General features: G+C 46.6%; 1 long non-coding RNA gene across 2 annotated transcripts; it reads left to right on the top strand.

The window, feature by feature from the left end:
* Positions 1-4,142: 4,142 nt before the first annotated feature.
* Positions 4,143-7,549, top strand: LOC119086889. Of its 2 annotated transcripts, none has more exons than XR_005090276.1 (3): positions 4,143-4,293; positions 6,383-6,526; positions 7,107-7,549. It is a non-coding gene; the product is annotated as an uncharacterized LOC119086889 (long non-coding RNA). The 2 variants fall into 2 exon arrangements; XR_005090275.1 differs by having other exon boundaries at positions 6,314-6,526.
* The last annotated feature ends 6,096 nt before the right edge of the window (positions 7,550-13,645 follow it).

Below are 13,645 nucleotides of genomic sequence, written 5' to 3'. Positions count from 1 at the left end.
CCTGTGGTTGAAGTGGAAGAACTCGGCTCTGCCAGCCACTGGTAGCCTGTCCCTGGCCAGCACCAGGGCCACCTCTGACCACAGGCTCCAGCCACGGCCGCCTCCTAGGGAGGAGATCTCCTTGGTCACAAGGTCCACTTACTGGAAACTGCTGCCACGTCATGGGGTCAGTCCCCGTGAGACCCATAAATAACAGCTCCAGGAGCACCTTTTTCTATTTGTGGAAACCTCTTCTCTTGCCTCTCCAAGTGATAAATCAGGTGGGCAGCCTGAACAGCACTGCTGTCCCTAAGACGCTGTGGTCACAGATGAATGACTGCCACAGTGTCCCTCGGCCACAGATGAGACATAAATAGACGGCTATTAGTCTCTGCCTAGTAAAGCAAAAGTCTGGCTGCTTAGCTGCCGGTGGAGGGCCAGAGCCATCAGCAGTGGGCTCTTTGTTCCTGAGCAAGAGTAGGGAGTTTGCGTTATCACCTGAGAGGAGACAAGGGCCACGACAGATGTCCTGAGATGTCCACACATCACCATGAATGGCACGAATGATGGACGACCACCTCCTGAGCTGGGGATCCAGAAGCAATTCCCACGCATTGTCTCAGCTTGGTGAGAGTGGACCCTCTGGAACGAATTCCCCGAAGTCCCATCTGTGGAACAGCTTGGCCCTGTGCAGAGAGAGGCCCTCCCTGGCTTGGTGGGAGCCTGTCCTGAGGGTGCAGAGGAGGAGGGGAAGCCATCTGACCCTGCAGCCCAACAGTCTGGCGCTCCACAAGCCTCTCCGGGGCCAGCTCCACAGTCGCCCAGGAAGGTGCCCGTTATCCCTCATTTTAACAGTACAGAAGAAAACACATTAAGACTCACAAAAACACCAACCGCGATGGTTCAGGCCTGTAACCCCAGTACTTCGAAAGCTGAGGTAGGCATGCCACCATTTCCATACCAGCCTGGGAGCTCCAGGCTAGCTTTCAGTGCAAAGTGAAATGCTGTCTCAAAACACACACACACACACACACACACACACACACACACACACACACACACCGAGTAAGTTATTCTCCTAAACCCTTGCAATTTCAAGAAACAAGGGAGAGACCCAGATCTCCCTAATTAAAACCCCGCTTCCTTGGATCCCCAGGGCCGTGATGCCCTAAGTCTCAGGAGAATGACCTGTTAGGGTTAGGGGAATGAGTACATGACACACTGAGTCTACCACTCCACCTGCACACAGGAAAGTGGACAGACCAGTTGCCCCCTGATATTGTCAGTCACCAACCATGGGTCAGGCAGACGTCCTGCCGGGTCCTTAAGACACTCTCCTGGCTCTCTCTGTCTCTTTCCAACCTGATGAGAGCTTCAGACACCTGTTTCTCGGTTCTCACTTGCATTCCTGTTGTGACCTCACCCAGCAGGGACATGGATGGATGGAAGCCCCAGCAGGCAAGGAGCTGAGGAAGCATGGAAGACAGGCAGCAGGATTCCAGCCCCTCCCACAAATCAGGAAAACATCGCCTCCCCCTGTGGTGTCTGCTTGCCTTTAGCACTCCCTGAAGAGCTGAAGGAGTTACTGACCAGGCTCATCTGTGGCAGCCCAGAGGAGTGATAATGCCAGGGGGCGCTGGTTCATCTAAAAAGAGGACATGCTACAAGGTGTAAAACTCTTTGTTTCTTCTTCATCACCCAAAGGGCTTCAAAATTATCAACGCATCGTGTATTCAACAGCCACAACTTAGCACGTGATCTGATCCCTTAACACATCTCAGCTGGTTCTCCTCTACACTCAAGGCAGGGTGGGTCTGATGCCTAAGTCTACACTACGGTGCAAATAGAAAGCTCATTTAAGAAGCATTCATCACAGCATGAAGACAGACGTCAGCAAAGTATACATTCTGAGATACTTCAAGCATAAAAATACTAAAGTGATGCATTTTGCATGTTATTTAACTATATTTTCTTGTACAAAGTAACTATTATTTTTTATGTGATTTTTCTATAGAGGGAGCAGAAAGAAAATCTGATTCACAGAGAATCAATAAATCAATTGTGATTAATCAGTAGTCACTCCAAACTGATGCACTCTATCTGGGGCATGTGTGGTTACACACACAAATGTGTCATGTGTGGTTTCCTCGTGTATTATTAATAGAATACCCTCAACAGGAGAGGACTTGGTTTCACTGGGGCACAGAGAATCCTCATACAACTTATGGGCAGGTAAGCCATGGGTATTTTCCATGGAATAAATTCTACCCGTTGGCTATGTGTTCCTCCCTATTTGCTTATCCCCCTTTGCTTGAGGAAGCATTTACAATACCCCTGGCCCTGTACCACAGGCTCCCGAGAGAGGAAGTGGGCAAGGGGGTGTTTGGGAGTCATTCCTTCCCTGGGGAGATCAATAGTAACTCCATTGTCCGTAGAGAGGGAGAAACCTCAGAAACAGATCTTGTCACCTCCATTTACTGCATGGGCTGCCTTGCTTTCTGAACTGGATTTAAGACTCTTAAGATGGTTTTAGCACCATCAAACGGGGCGTGGTGATGGGAAGAATGTCGGAGGTGAGTGAGGCGGCCACAACCATCGTAGTCACAATAGCTTATTCCTCAAACATCTGTACATCTATCCTCAGCATCTCCAGGACCTGAACGAGTCTCGAATCAGGGCCTGATATCTAGCTCCTCAGCTTTGCGGCAAATCTGTGTTTGACATGTATGACGTGGTGAGGGAAATGGTTAGAGTCACATCTTTGTGAAGAAGCCCACATCCCCTGTCCACCCTAAACCTCAGTTTACACACAATCTCCTTCCCATCCAAGCAGGGCAGTCAGCAGTGTCCACTCCTGGGATATGTTCCTCACGGGAGGGCATCACTGGAAACGTAGTGAGTCTTATCAGCACCTGTGCAGTGAGCAGTCAACACTACCAAAAGTTGAACGTTTCCAACTTAGACACTATGGTAAACTTAAAATGATAAAAACAAACAGACAAACAAACAAACATGCAAAGGAGTCCAGCATTCTGCAAAGGCCTTCTACATGAGTAATATTTAGGGCCATCTACTTCTAAGTAAGTATTCAGGGCCAAGGAGTTGGGATGGAGACTAAAGGAAATGGCATGTATGGGAGCCTTGCTCGGTCTCTGTATGCACCAATGTAGTTTAGTCACGTGGAAAATCCTCTGTCCTATCTTTTATGGCTGTGTTCTTACAGCTGGTGGGACTGTTTGAGTCATAATAGGCTTAAGACCAAGAGAGTAGGCTTGGACAAAATGAGGAGAGACCGGATAGATTATATCAGGGTGTGCCTCCCCTTTCCTATGCTACACAAGCGAATCAAAGCCCAGGGTTTATGGTTTCTGTTTTGGAAGCTCTGACTTTATATGCTTTCCTTCTGAACAGAGTCCAGGCCTGTTTCTGTGAGACCTATAAAGCACATTGTGGAATAAAGCTCTTGGCTCCCACCCAGGGAGGTTTTCTCTTCCATGTTTTCATAAAATAAACTATTACTATAACACCTTGCTGTAGTCATTCCAATTAAAACCGGGACAGCTGATTACCATTCACAGGCCCATGGTCTCCTTATTGAGAAGCTGAAATCATTCTTCTAGATGACCCACCACCATGTACATTTCCGCTGTCATGGACCGTTAGCCTGCTTTTCCACAGTTGGTCTGTGTTCTTTATTCTTCTATTTCTGTACTGAATGACTTTGCTTGCTATCTGCCATTCCGTGTCAGAGTCCAGCAACAGAAGAGAACTGCACACCTTCTCTTCTCCTCCCAGGGTGACATGTGAAGTGACTTCCTCCACTTCTCCCGCGTCTCCCAGGCTGGACCCAGAGCCCCAGTCACACCCACACACAGACTGCCAATCTTCAGTCCCCACACTCCCAAAGCCACTTGGTTTCTAGGGTTTTTCTTTCTGCACATCACACCCTGTCCAGGCCTGTAGATCAGTCAGTGTGGCTGCAGGACTCTGTCTGTGAGCCTTTCTACCCCATTCTGCTGCTCTGCTCTGTCCGCCTGGGCTCCTTCCTGCCCACCAGGCAAAGCCTAGCTCCTCAGGGCTGCAGCTCGGCCTGGCCTGGCTTCCCACAAGCTCACACACAGCAAACGAGTCCCTGAAACTGGAGTTAAACAGCTTGCTTCTCTGGTTTCAAGGTAATTTGCATATATTTTCTCACTTAGCATAGCAACCTTATCTTAATTATGTATTTTCATCTAATTCTCCCATTACAACATGGGCTTCTGGAAGTCTGCCTCCATCCTGCTGACTCAGAACACCGTGACTTGATTCAGTCAGGTAAGATCACAAGAAAGAAAACTGCTAAGGGCGGGAATGAACAGATGGACTCAAATGAAATAGGTGACAGGTCACTTCCAGAAGGTCCAGGTCATCCACCCAATAATAGGCTGGGTCAGTGCTAAAGTCATAAGAACATTTAAAGTTCTCAGAAGTTTATGACCATTCTCCCTCAATTCTGTACCTTGGGTCTTCCTAAGCTCTCTGTTAAAGGCATCAGGGTATCCCAGGTAGGAGTCGAGAGCCACCACTCAATTTAGTGGATGATTCACAGGGCAGAAGTGAGGTCTGTCTCTGGTCTCCAGGATGAAGAGGGGGCTACACACCCTCTGGGGAGGCAGCCAGGAGTCTACAATGCTGGTGTCCACAGGGATTGTCCCACCAAGTGCTAAGCAACTCAAGGCTGTAAGAACCTAGAGAAGAGTTGGGTTTGTAGTGGATCGTGGGGGACCAGGGGAAGGGCAGGTCCCCTGGTACTCCCCAGGGACCCAGATGAACACCACTGTGTCCCCAGGAGAAGCAGTGGGGCTCCTTCTCGGCTCCCCTGCACTCTCCACTGGGAGTCTCTTCATTTTCACAAAAGTAATGAAAATGACCATTTTGGTAACAGCCATCCATTCTGAATGCTAGGGATTGTGCTGAGTTCTTTGTATGCACTTGATTTATCTTTTAAATCTTTGCCAAAATAATAAGTCTATGGTGTAGATAACACCACACAAAAAGAAAACTGATTTTACTTCACCCGGCCTAAGGTCAAAGTTTCAGGAGGTAGAGACTCTTGGGGTCGTGCAGGGGCAGCTCTGGAATTCTGTACAGGCACAGAGGGATGTGAACCAAAGTGAGGGTGCATAGAAATTCATGTGATATTGAACTGGTGGTTCCCAAGGCTGTCTAACAGGATGGGACAGAGAGGAGATGGATGGGAACACGGGAAGAAGTAAGGCCCAGCCCCAGCTGTGAAGACACTCAGTACAGTATCTGGTGCCAGTTGTCTCTAGTGCTGCCCTGCCCTGCACCAAACTGTGGCCACACTAAGAAGGATAAAGTGCTACCCACCAGCAAGCTCACAGAGGCCACTTCATGGCTGCCACGCCATCCTGCAGGTGGGGATCCAGAGCCCGGGATTCTTCTAGCCCTTGCTGCTCAGTCTCCCTCACCCTGAATGGGAAACAGATGCTGCGGGAAGCATGGGTAAATGTAATTTCAGTGTTGGATTTATCGTGATTTTTCTGTAGCTAATGCTCCAAAAGTTTATGTCATTTCTAAATATATCTAACTCCCTAATATGTAGGTTACCTCCTCCATACATGCACACACAGAGTATGCTCAAACACCATTTACCCCAGCCGTTAATAACTGACCAAATCATGGTGAGCCAGGAACTCAGAATGATTCTGTAAATCTCCATTTATTATAAATTGAGATTCATACTAAAAAATATTGGAATGACGTTCATAAGCTGTCAAGTATACTTCTCTATGTTTAGATGTGGCTTGAACTAGTCTTTTTAAAATTGCTCAGATAAGCTCAGGGACCTTGGAAACTTCTGAAACTGTTATTGGATTTCTCAACAGCTCCCATCTTAAATAACCCTCAGCATACATAATGGAGAATGCGTCCGTTTCATTTTCATCTTTTCTTAGTTTTCATGTTGTATGTTGAGAAGCCAGTGCTGGTTGGGCTGTTACCAACGGTTCATGTAGGAACTGGTCAGGTGGGAACTGAGGGAAGAGGGGTCCTCACCTCTGTGAGACAGTCAGGCAAGGTGGGGAAGGGGTGTGCACAGGGCCTGTCTAGCTCTCTCTCACATACATTTGTCATATTAGCTGTTAACTTCTCCTGATGTTTAAGAAAAACAATCAGATGGGATCCCACTTTCAACAGACAAGTTCAGGCCTCTCAGACCTTGGCCATGCCCAAGCACCTTGTCTGTCTCGGAAATGTTCTAGACAACACCAGCAGGTGCCGACGTTAACTCGAACAGGACAGACACCTCTGTTCTTTACTTTGTTTTCAATAGCACATGGCTGCACAGGAACACTGCAGAACGATTGTTGATGGCATGCAGTGTCCTTTCTCACCAACACAGGAGGTCGAATCCATTGCGACGGTGTGGTTCACGGGTGTGCCGCCCGGGCAGCACAGCTCATGGGCTTGCACTCCACCTGAATCCTGAGCCCTGACTTCCCTTCGGACACACAGCGACTTCTGGCTTGGTGTTTCCTGCATTTGGGTAAGCCTTGCATAGAGTTCTTTTCTCTCCTGGAGCCACTCCTGGGCTGGGCATCCAGCTCATGTCTTAGTCTGACCCACGGAGGAGCCTTGGGTGATTACGGTTTATAGGGCCAGCACAGTCCGCACAACGTGGCAAGCATCTTGTAATAAGAGAGGGTGTTCAGTGCAAGGCCACTCCGTGGCCGGTGGGGCACATTCTTTGGCTCACTGCCAACGACTCCATCTACCACCTGCCTTTTAAAGGCTCCACTTTCAGATGGTATGCACCTGGAGGGGTCAGTACCTATGACTTCATTGATTGTATCGGTTCCGCAAGCCTGTGCGTAAACACCATCTGGTGCTCAGGGATTCTGCAGAACTCGAGAGAGCAAAGTAAAGCCCTCCACACTCCAAACACTGGGCAGAGCTGGGGGTTGGGGACCAGCAGAGCCTGAAAGGTAGTGATTCAAATGTACAGTTTGCTCTCTTCCATCCCCATGGAGATGATTTATTTCCTAAATTCTCAGAATTAGACAAGTGGATATGCAGGGCAAAGGTCAGGATTAAGTGTTACCTCTTTGCTTTTTCTTTTGAAACAGGGTCTCACCATAGAGCCCAGGCCGAACCTGAAGTCCTTAGAATCCCAAATGCTAACAGACAAACCACCACCCCTGGAAGAAAATCCCCTTCTTTTTATTCAGCATTTTCGAGCTGATATTATTTTCCTAGGTGGCTAGGAAACAGTAGAATGCGTGCAGGAAACCGACTCTCTCTCCCCTGCTGCGTTCATCCGTCATCCTCAGCTCGCCTCACACTTCCGTCCTTGGTTTGAAGTTTGCGTGTTCATTCCAATTACTTTGTATTAATTTGTATTAATGTAAACATGGTATCTCCTTCCCCGTCACTTTACGCGTTATCCGCGTGTGTCTTTATAACTCCTATCTGAAAGTGGATTTCTTGTAGACAACAAATAATTGGCTCTTTATGGTGGTTATTCATCCTGACAATCTTTGTCATTTACATTTAGACGGTTCTTGCCTATGACAACAGACCATGGTGAACATCTGACGTGTTCATAACCATTTCTGTTTTGGGTTGCCTTGGCTTCTTTTTCCATCTTTGCTGTTCTCCGTGGAAGGGTTGATAGAATCCTTCCCTGGGTATCAGTTACATTCCACCACCGCCTCACTCCCTCTGACTGAGGGCAATGACCATCACAGCTGTTCCCCTCTCCTCCTCCTGGCTTCTATTCTAAACCTCAGGGGCTGACCCCACCCTCTTGCATCTGAATGATCACCTGCAAGTTATTAGGATCTTCAAACTCATCTCCCGAGGTAGATGGTGGGCTCTGAGGGACCCTCAGACTGGCTCGTAGCTCTAGGCAATGGAATCTTGATTTCTCCAGCATCAATCAAGAGTGAATTTGAACGGAACGCTTCTTCAGAAGCACATCATGCCCATCTCCCACCCCTGTGCCCCTCTGTCCCATGTCTTGAGCCCTCCCGTACACACTGCGCCACCCACATGCATGGGTTTGCTCACCATTCCTCTATCGCCTCTGGGAAGAGGTGGCCACAGCTTCTTGGCACAGGCTGAGGGACCCTCCTGATGGGCTTAAGTGGGAACTGGAAACTCTCTTATCAAACCACATGTGCCTGCAGTCTGGGACTCAACTCAGCATACCACCATGCTGTGGATGCTGCAGACGACTGTAAGGACTACAGGCAGGAAGCCCTGAGCCTAGGGAGAACTTGCCTTCTCTTCTTTGTCTCTATCAAAATTTTTTTGTTTGTTTGTTTGTTTTGGGGGTTTTTTTTTGGTTTTTCGAGACAGGGTTTCTCTGTGTATCTTTGTGCCTTTCCTGGAACTCACTTGGTATAGTCCATGCTGGTCTCGAACTCACAGAGATCCGCCTGGCTCTGCCTCCCAAGTGCTGGGATTAAAGGCGTGCGCCACCACCGCCCGGCTCTATTGAAAATTTTAAAAAAGAAATTTATCAGGACTCAGGAGGATTTTAACAGATTGCAACTCAAACCCCTTTATTTACTACAAAACGCCAAAGCAATAGAGTGTAAAGTAGCAGACCACGGGTGCATACATCTCTCTTTCCTTTTAATGCAATGTCCGTAAAACACTTAACTTTGTAAGTGACATCTCACCCAGAACTTCATCTTTACTCGAATTACAAAGATTTTAGAACTGAAGTGAGAATTTTTAGTCAAATTTCTTCATTTCTCAAATAGGAAAATGGAGGCTTATCATCGTAAAAGACTTGCCAGAGGGACGGTCACTTTGATAAGCTGTCAAATGGGTTGGGGGAAATGTACCCACTTAGACAACAACAGCATGAACTCTAAGGGACAGATGACCCGTTTTCCCCCTTGGAGGCTTGCCCTGATATCCACCAGAACAGGCCTGTGTGGGCTTCATAACTGGTGTCCCTTCTCAGTAGACTTACAGGAACTTCAAAACCAATGGCTTTCCAAGGAGACAGAGGAAGCTGGAAGGAGGGTGTGGGTGGGCCGCCTCATGGAGGTGATGGGTCCGGAAAAGCCACGAACTTGCAATGAAACTTACAAGCAACGCAGCAAATGTGACTTCAGTGTGGTGTTTCTTGGGACCTGACAGATCTGTGTTGAGGAAGTGTGATCTACCACAGGTCTAGACTTAGTAAATGATGACAAACACAAGAAATACAAGAAGCACAAGAAAATAAGAGCTAATAAAAATCAAGGAATTACAAAATAGAGCCAGTCCAGAAATGCCCTAAGGTAAACTCCCAAATGCTTATCTCAAAAGTCATCACTCACTTTAGTGTGAGACGCTGCCTCATGGAGCTCGGCCTCTTGACTGGGGACCCGACACTAGTCAGGGAGACACTGAACCTTCGGTTTAAAAACTGAAACATATTTACACTTTATATGCTTGTACTGTGGAAATCAGAAGGCTACAGCTAACATTTAGCCACTTTGTGAAAACTAGAATGTTCATCCAGACATAGCTGTGAGCATGGAGCAGCTTGTGTGTTCTCCCAGAGAGCTCTGGGCCACCCCAGGAGAGTCAGACTCCACTTCCTCCTCCACTATGTCATTGATTGACTATGGAGGAGGTAGCTGTTGTCCTCTAGGAGACCTGGAGCACCTGGTAATGCACCATGGAGATGCTGAGTCTCTCAGGACAAGAATAGTTAGGGCTGCCTTCCCCATCGTAGTGCTCATATTCCTTGGGGTTCACATTTGTTGATGCAACTTGGGGAGAAGAACCACCCATTCTTTTGAATTGTCTTAAAAGATGTTTAAAAGGTTATAGAGGAACATCCCTTTAAAAAAAATGAGACACTCCATTAATTATTCCCAGCTCCTGGATGAAGCCCAGTATAGAGGACACAGACCTCTCAAGGTGTATAGGATTTAAAGGAGCATAGGTCACATCTACAGTCTAATTTTCAATACTCCCCAATAGTCTAAAATATATCCACATGCAAAATTTTATTGATAACAACAAAGGTTTTGTCTAGGTTGCAACCAGTGCCTTTGGAGTGCAGTGGTGGCATATACTTCTCCACCACCACCCTTCCCAGGGAAGGGAAGTATGCAGCAGAGAACAAACACCAGCCATGACCAGCCTTGCTGGATTCAAGGGTCCTGTGATGATGCAGGTGCTGGGAGCTGTAAGAAGAAAGGTTAGCCCCTGTCGGGTGAGTGAGGCTTGACATAGGAACATGAATGGGGAACTGAAAAAGCTTCACTAAGTGTCACAGCTGTTTCAAGTTGGGTTTCCCAGGGTGAGAAACTGGCCCATACTCTGAAATTGCCAGGGTCAAGTTCACCATGTCACACTCCCAATCATCAACAGCCCTTACTGAGTTCAGAAAGGGATGTCCGAGGAATGAAGTGCTGATAATAAGAGCAAACAGCAAGGGGATCACAGAGCTGGGACTCAGTTCTTGATGCATGCCCCTCTCCTGGAAGGCCCGGGCAGAAAGCAGGGCTGGCCCACCTCTGCACAGTGACCCTGCATGTGAGGAATCAAGAGAGACTGTTCAAGGCCCGGGTGATTTGCACCATCATCTTGGGAGACTTTGATAATTTCTTCTGATTCATGACCCTGTTCAAGTAGAGGACCATTAGAAATCTACAGCCAAACGTCTGAGTCCTAAAGCAGAGGGGTTCATGCGTCACAAACGTTGGTGCCTGTGTGGCTTCACCATCATGAACTCATTACTGAGGATTCAAACACCTCTCCCAGCACTGTAGTTACGCCCATCAATGTGTATTTACAAATGTTTGCACATCTGTGTTTACACAGAGGCATTTAATTATATTCATACTTATTTGTAGCTAAAGTTATAAGCAACTTTGTTTCACTAAGGACTGTTTATTAAAAAGTACAGGGGCTTAGAGTACAGCTTGTTACTTTAGCAACTTGTCTGGGCCATGAATTTGGTATCCAATATGATAACATAAAAAGAAATAAGCAAATAAACTGTGGAAGCTATCTAAATAAATAATAGTAACACAAGCACTTTAAAACTATGTGATGAGCCTCCCCATTTTTTTTGTTTTGTTTTTTGTTTTTTGTTTTTTGTTTTTCGAGACAGGGTTTCTCTGTATAGCTTTGCGCCTTTCCTGGAACTCACTTGGTAGCCCAGGCTGGCCTCGAACTCACAGAGATCCGCCTGCCTCTGCCTCCCGAGTGCTGGGATTAAAGGCGTGTGCCACCACCGCCCGGCTGAGCCTCCCCATTTTGAATAGGTTTTTCTCATATGGTTCTGCCAAGCCAGTAAGGCACCCCTAAGCAAATGCATAGTGAGTTGAGTGTGACAAGACTTAAGAAGAATACTGCTATGTGGAAAGTGGCTTTGCTTGCTCACTTGCTTGCTGCTGCTTGCTTGCTCGCTTGCTTGCTGGTTTGCTTTGTAACATTGTATTTGCCCATTGTGCAGTGCAACATTTTTGTTCTGGTGGTGAGAAGGGGTCAAAACTTAAATCATAATGCCTGAGAAACCATCATGTATTTCTCCTACTTCCCTTCAAGTAAAAACAAACAAAACAACAAGACACAACTGTGAAAGCTGCTGGTGTCTGAGCCTCCTAGGTAATAACACTAATGCAAATGGTGACAACGTTTAAGCAATCTCTACTATTTATTCAAATTATTTCATAGATGTACTCTATTACTATTTTTGTTGACCCATTGTTTTTGAGGTAGAGGCAGAAGGATCAAAAGTTTAAGGTCATCCTTGGCTACGTGGTAAGTGCAAGAGTCTAGCCTGGGCTACAAGAGACTGGATCTTAAAAAGGAAAAAGTTGCTTAGGTGACTTGTGATTTCCCATGGGTGATGCAATAGTGGGTCCCGTAGCTGTGTTGATAATGGGTATGAGTCACAGTCCCCAAGCTTTGCAATTGTCACAGCCCCAGTTGTGGTATAAGGTTCCCTGTCACACATCATAGACTTCTGGTTACTAGTCTCCAAACGCTCGTTAGGAAGCTGGGCATTATCAATTCAGTTTCTCACTCTCTTGTTCAAACCCTCATGTTGGGAAGAATCTAGGCCTCCCACCATGATCTCTGACACACAGGGCTGGTCCCCAGCCTATCTGACAAGAAGGGTCTTGGAAATTAGCCCCAAAGCCAGCTGTTCATTTTCCTCTGGCCAAAGATAGGAGAGTGCAGCTGGTGTGCATCAAGTGTCCTGAGGCGGCTTCTAGAGGTCGTGTTCCCACATGAAGTGGTCCTCTAGGTCCTAAGGTCTTAACACTCACTGTTGGAGCAGATGGTTCCTTGGAATCTTTTCAGACAATGGAAATGGGAGAGAGCAAAGGGCATCCCACTTGCCCTGTAACTTGTGGCCTTAGTCAGGTCTCCCAGCAAGTTTCTGTGCTAGCCTTAAGCTGCTGATACCACTATTTGCTACTGCACATTAACTGGCCTGAAGATGCTTCTTTCTTGAGACATGGATAGGTTGCTGACATTTTCTTTCACTTAGCTTAAATGTCACCTTCATCCTTTAAAGAGAGCTCACAATTATGACTTGGATCTTCTTAGAGCTTTCAAAAAGCCATCTCATCCTTCAGTTTCTTATACTTCCCTAATAAATAGCTATAAACTGAGGGACCACTAAACTTCCCTTGCCTTTAGTCACTTGTTCTCAGTTGGCTTAAGGATGGCCCCTTTGGGGTGGTCACTCACCTGGGCAATATTGGTTTCCCGTGAGCCCTGTTGTGGACAGGACCTTTGATAATGACTTATGGCCTGGGTCACTATACAGGGAGGGGCCTCAGGCCACTTAAGTGAATGCAACTCATTGTTCAGTAGGACTGTACAGGTGTCCCTGGCTGACAGGAGGAAGAGTGATGACTGCAAGAGGAGAAGGATGGACACCTCTATAAATCTGTAGAGGCTTTGCCCCCTGTGATCTCTCTCTCTCTCTCTCTCTCTCTCTCTCTCTCTCTCTCTCTCTCTCTCTCTCTGTGTGTGTGTGTGTGTGTGTGTGTGTGTGTGTGTGTGTGTCATACACACACACACACAATCCATAACTAGGCACAAGCAAGAGATAAATCATTTAGCTTTTACGATTGGATGATAACATGTGTCCACATCCATGAAAAAAATCAATCAAAATGACATTAGCCAGCGTCGTGGGAAGTGTGGCTGTGTACACTGTCCCCTGACACATGGTCCGAAAGAGAAGACTTCCACTGTCTTATGCTCCCATCCCTCACTCCAAGCGGCAGAGGAAGAAAGCTATAAAGAGCATTTCTGTCAAGCCAGGTCTTGTCTGCAAATCCTGGGACACTGGTCATGAAATCTTGACTTAATCCCACACAAGTGTTCCATCTTGGACTAAGGGGATTTGGAAAAATTAACATCCTTTTCCACTAAGTTAAATTTGAATGTAATGTAATTTGTGATCACCAAGGAACAAAACAAGACAGGGGTAATTAATTATGTTATATATGTGAAGAAAAGTTTGAGTGTGGTTATTTACAATGATTTCAGGGTGTATTAAATGTAAAATGAATGTAAAAATAGAAGAAAGCTGTGCAGGCTGACAGCTGGTTCAAATTAAATAAAGTCTGACTCAGAATATTAATTTTAAATGTTATGTGCATGAATATGAGTTTTACACTCTGCA

The sequence above is a fragment of the Peromyscus leucopus genome, chromosome 8a (genome assembly GCF_004664715.2).
Source record: "Peromyscus leucopus breed LL Stock chromosome 8a, UCI_PerLeu_2.1, whole genome shotgun sequence".
In the NCBI taxonomy this organism is placed as follows: domain Eukaryota; kingdom Metazoa; phylum Chordata; class Mammalia; order Rodentia; family Cricetidae; genus Peromyscus; species Peromyscus leucopus.
Note: the sequence above shows the minus strand (reverse complement) of the source record. Positions and strands in the feature narration are given on the sequence as shown.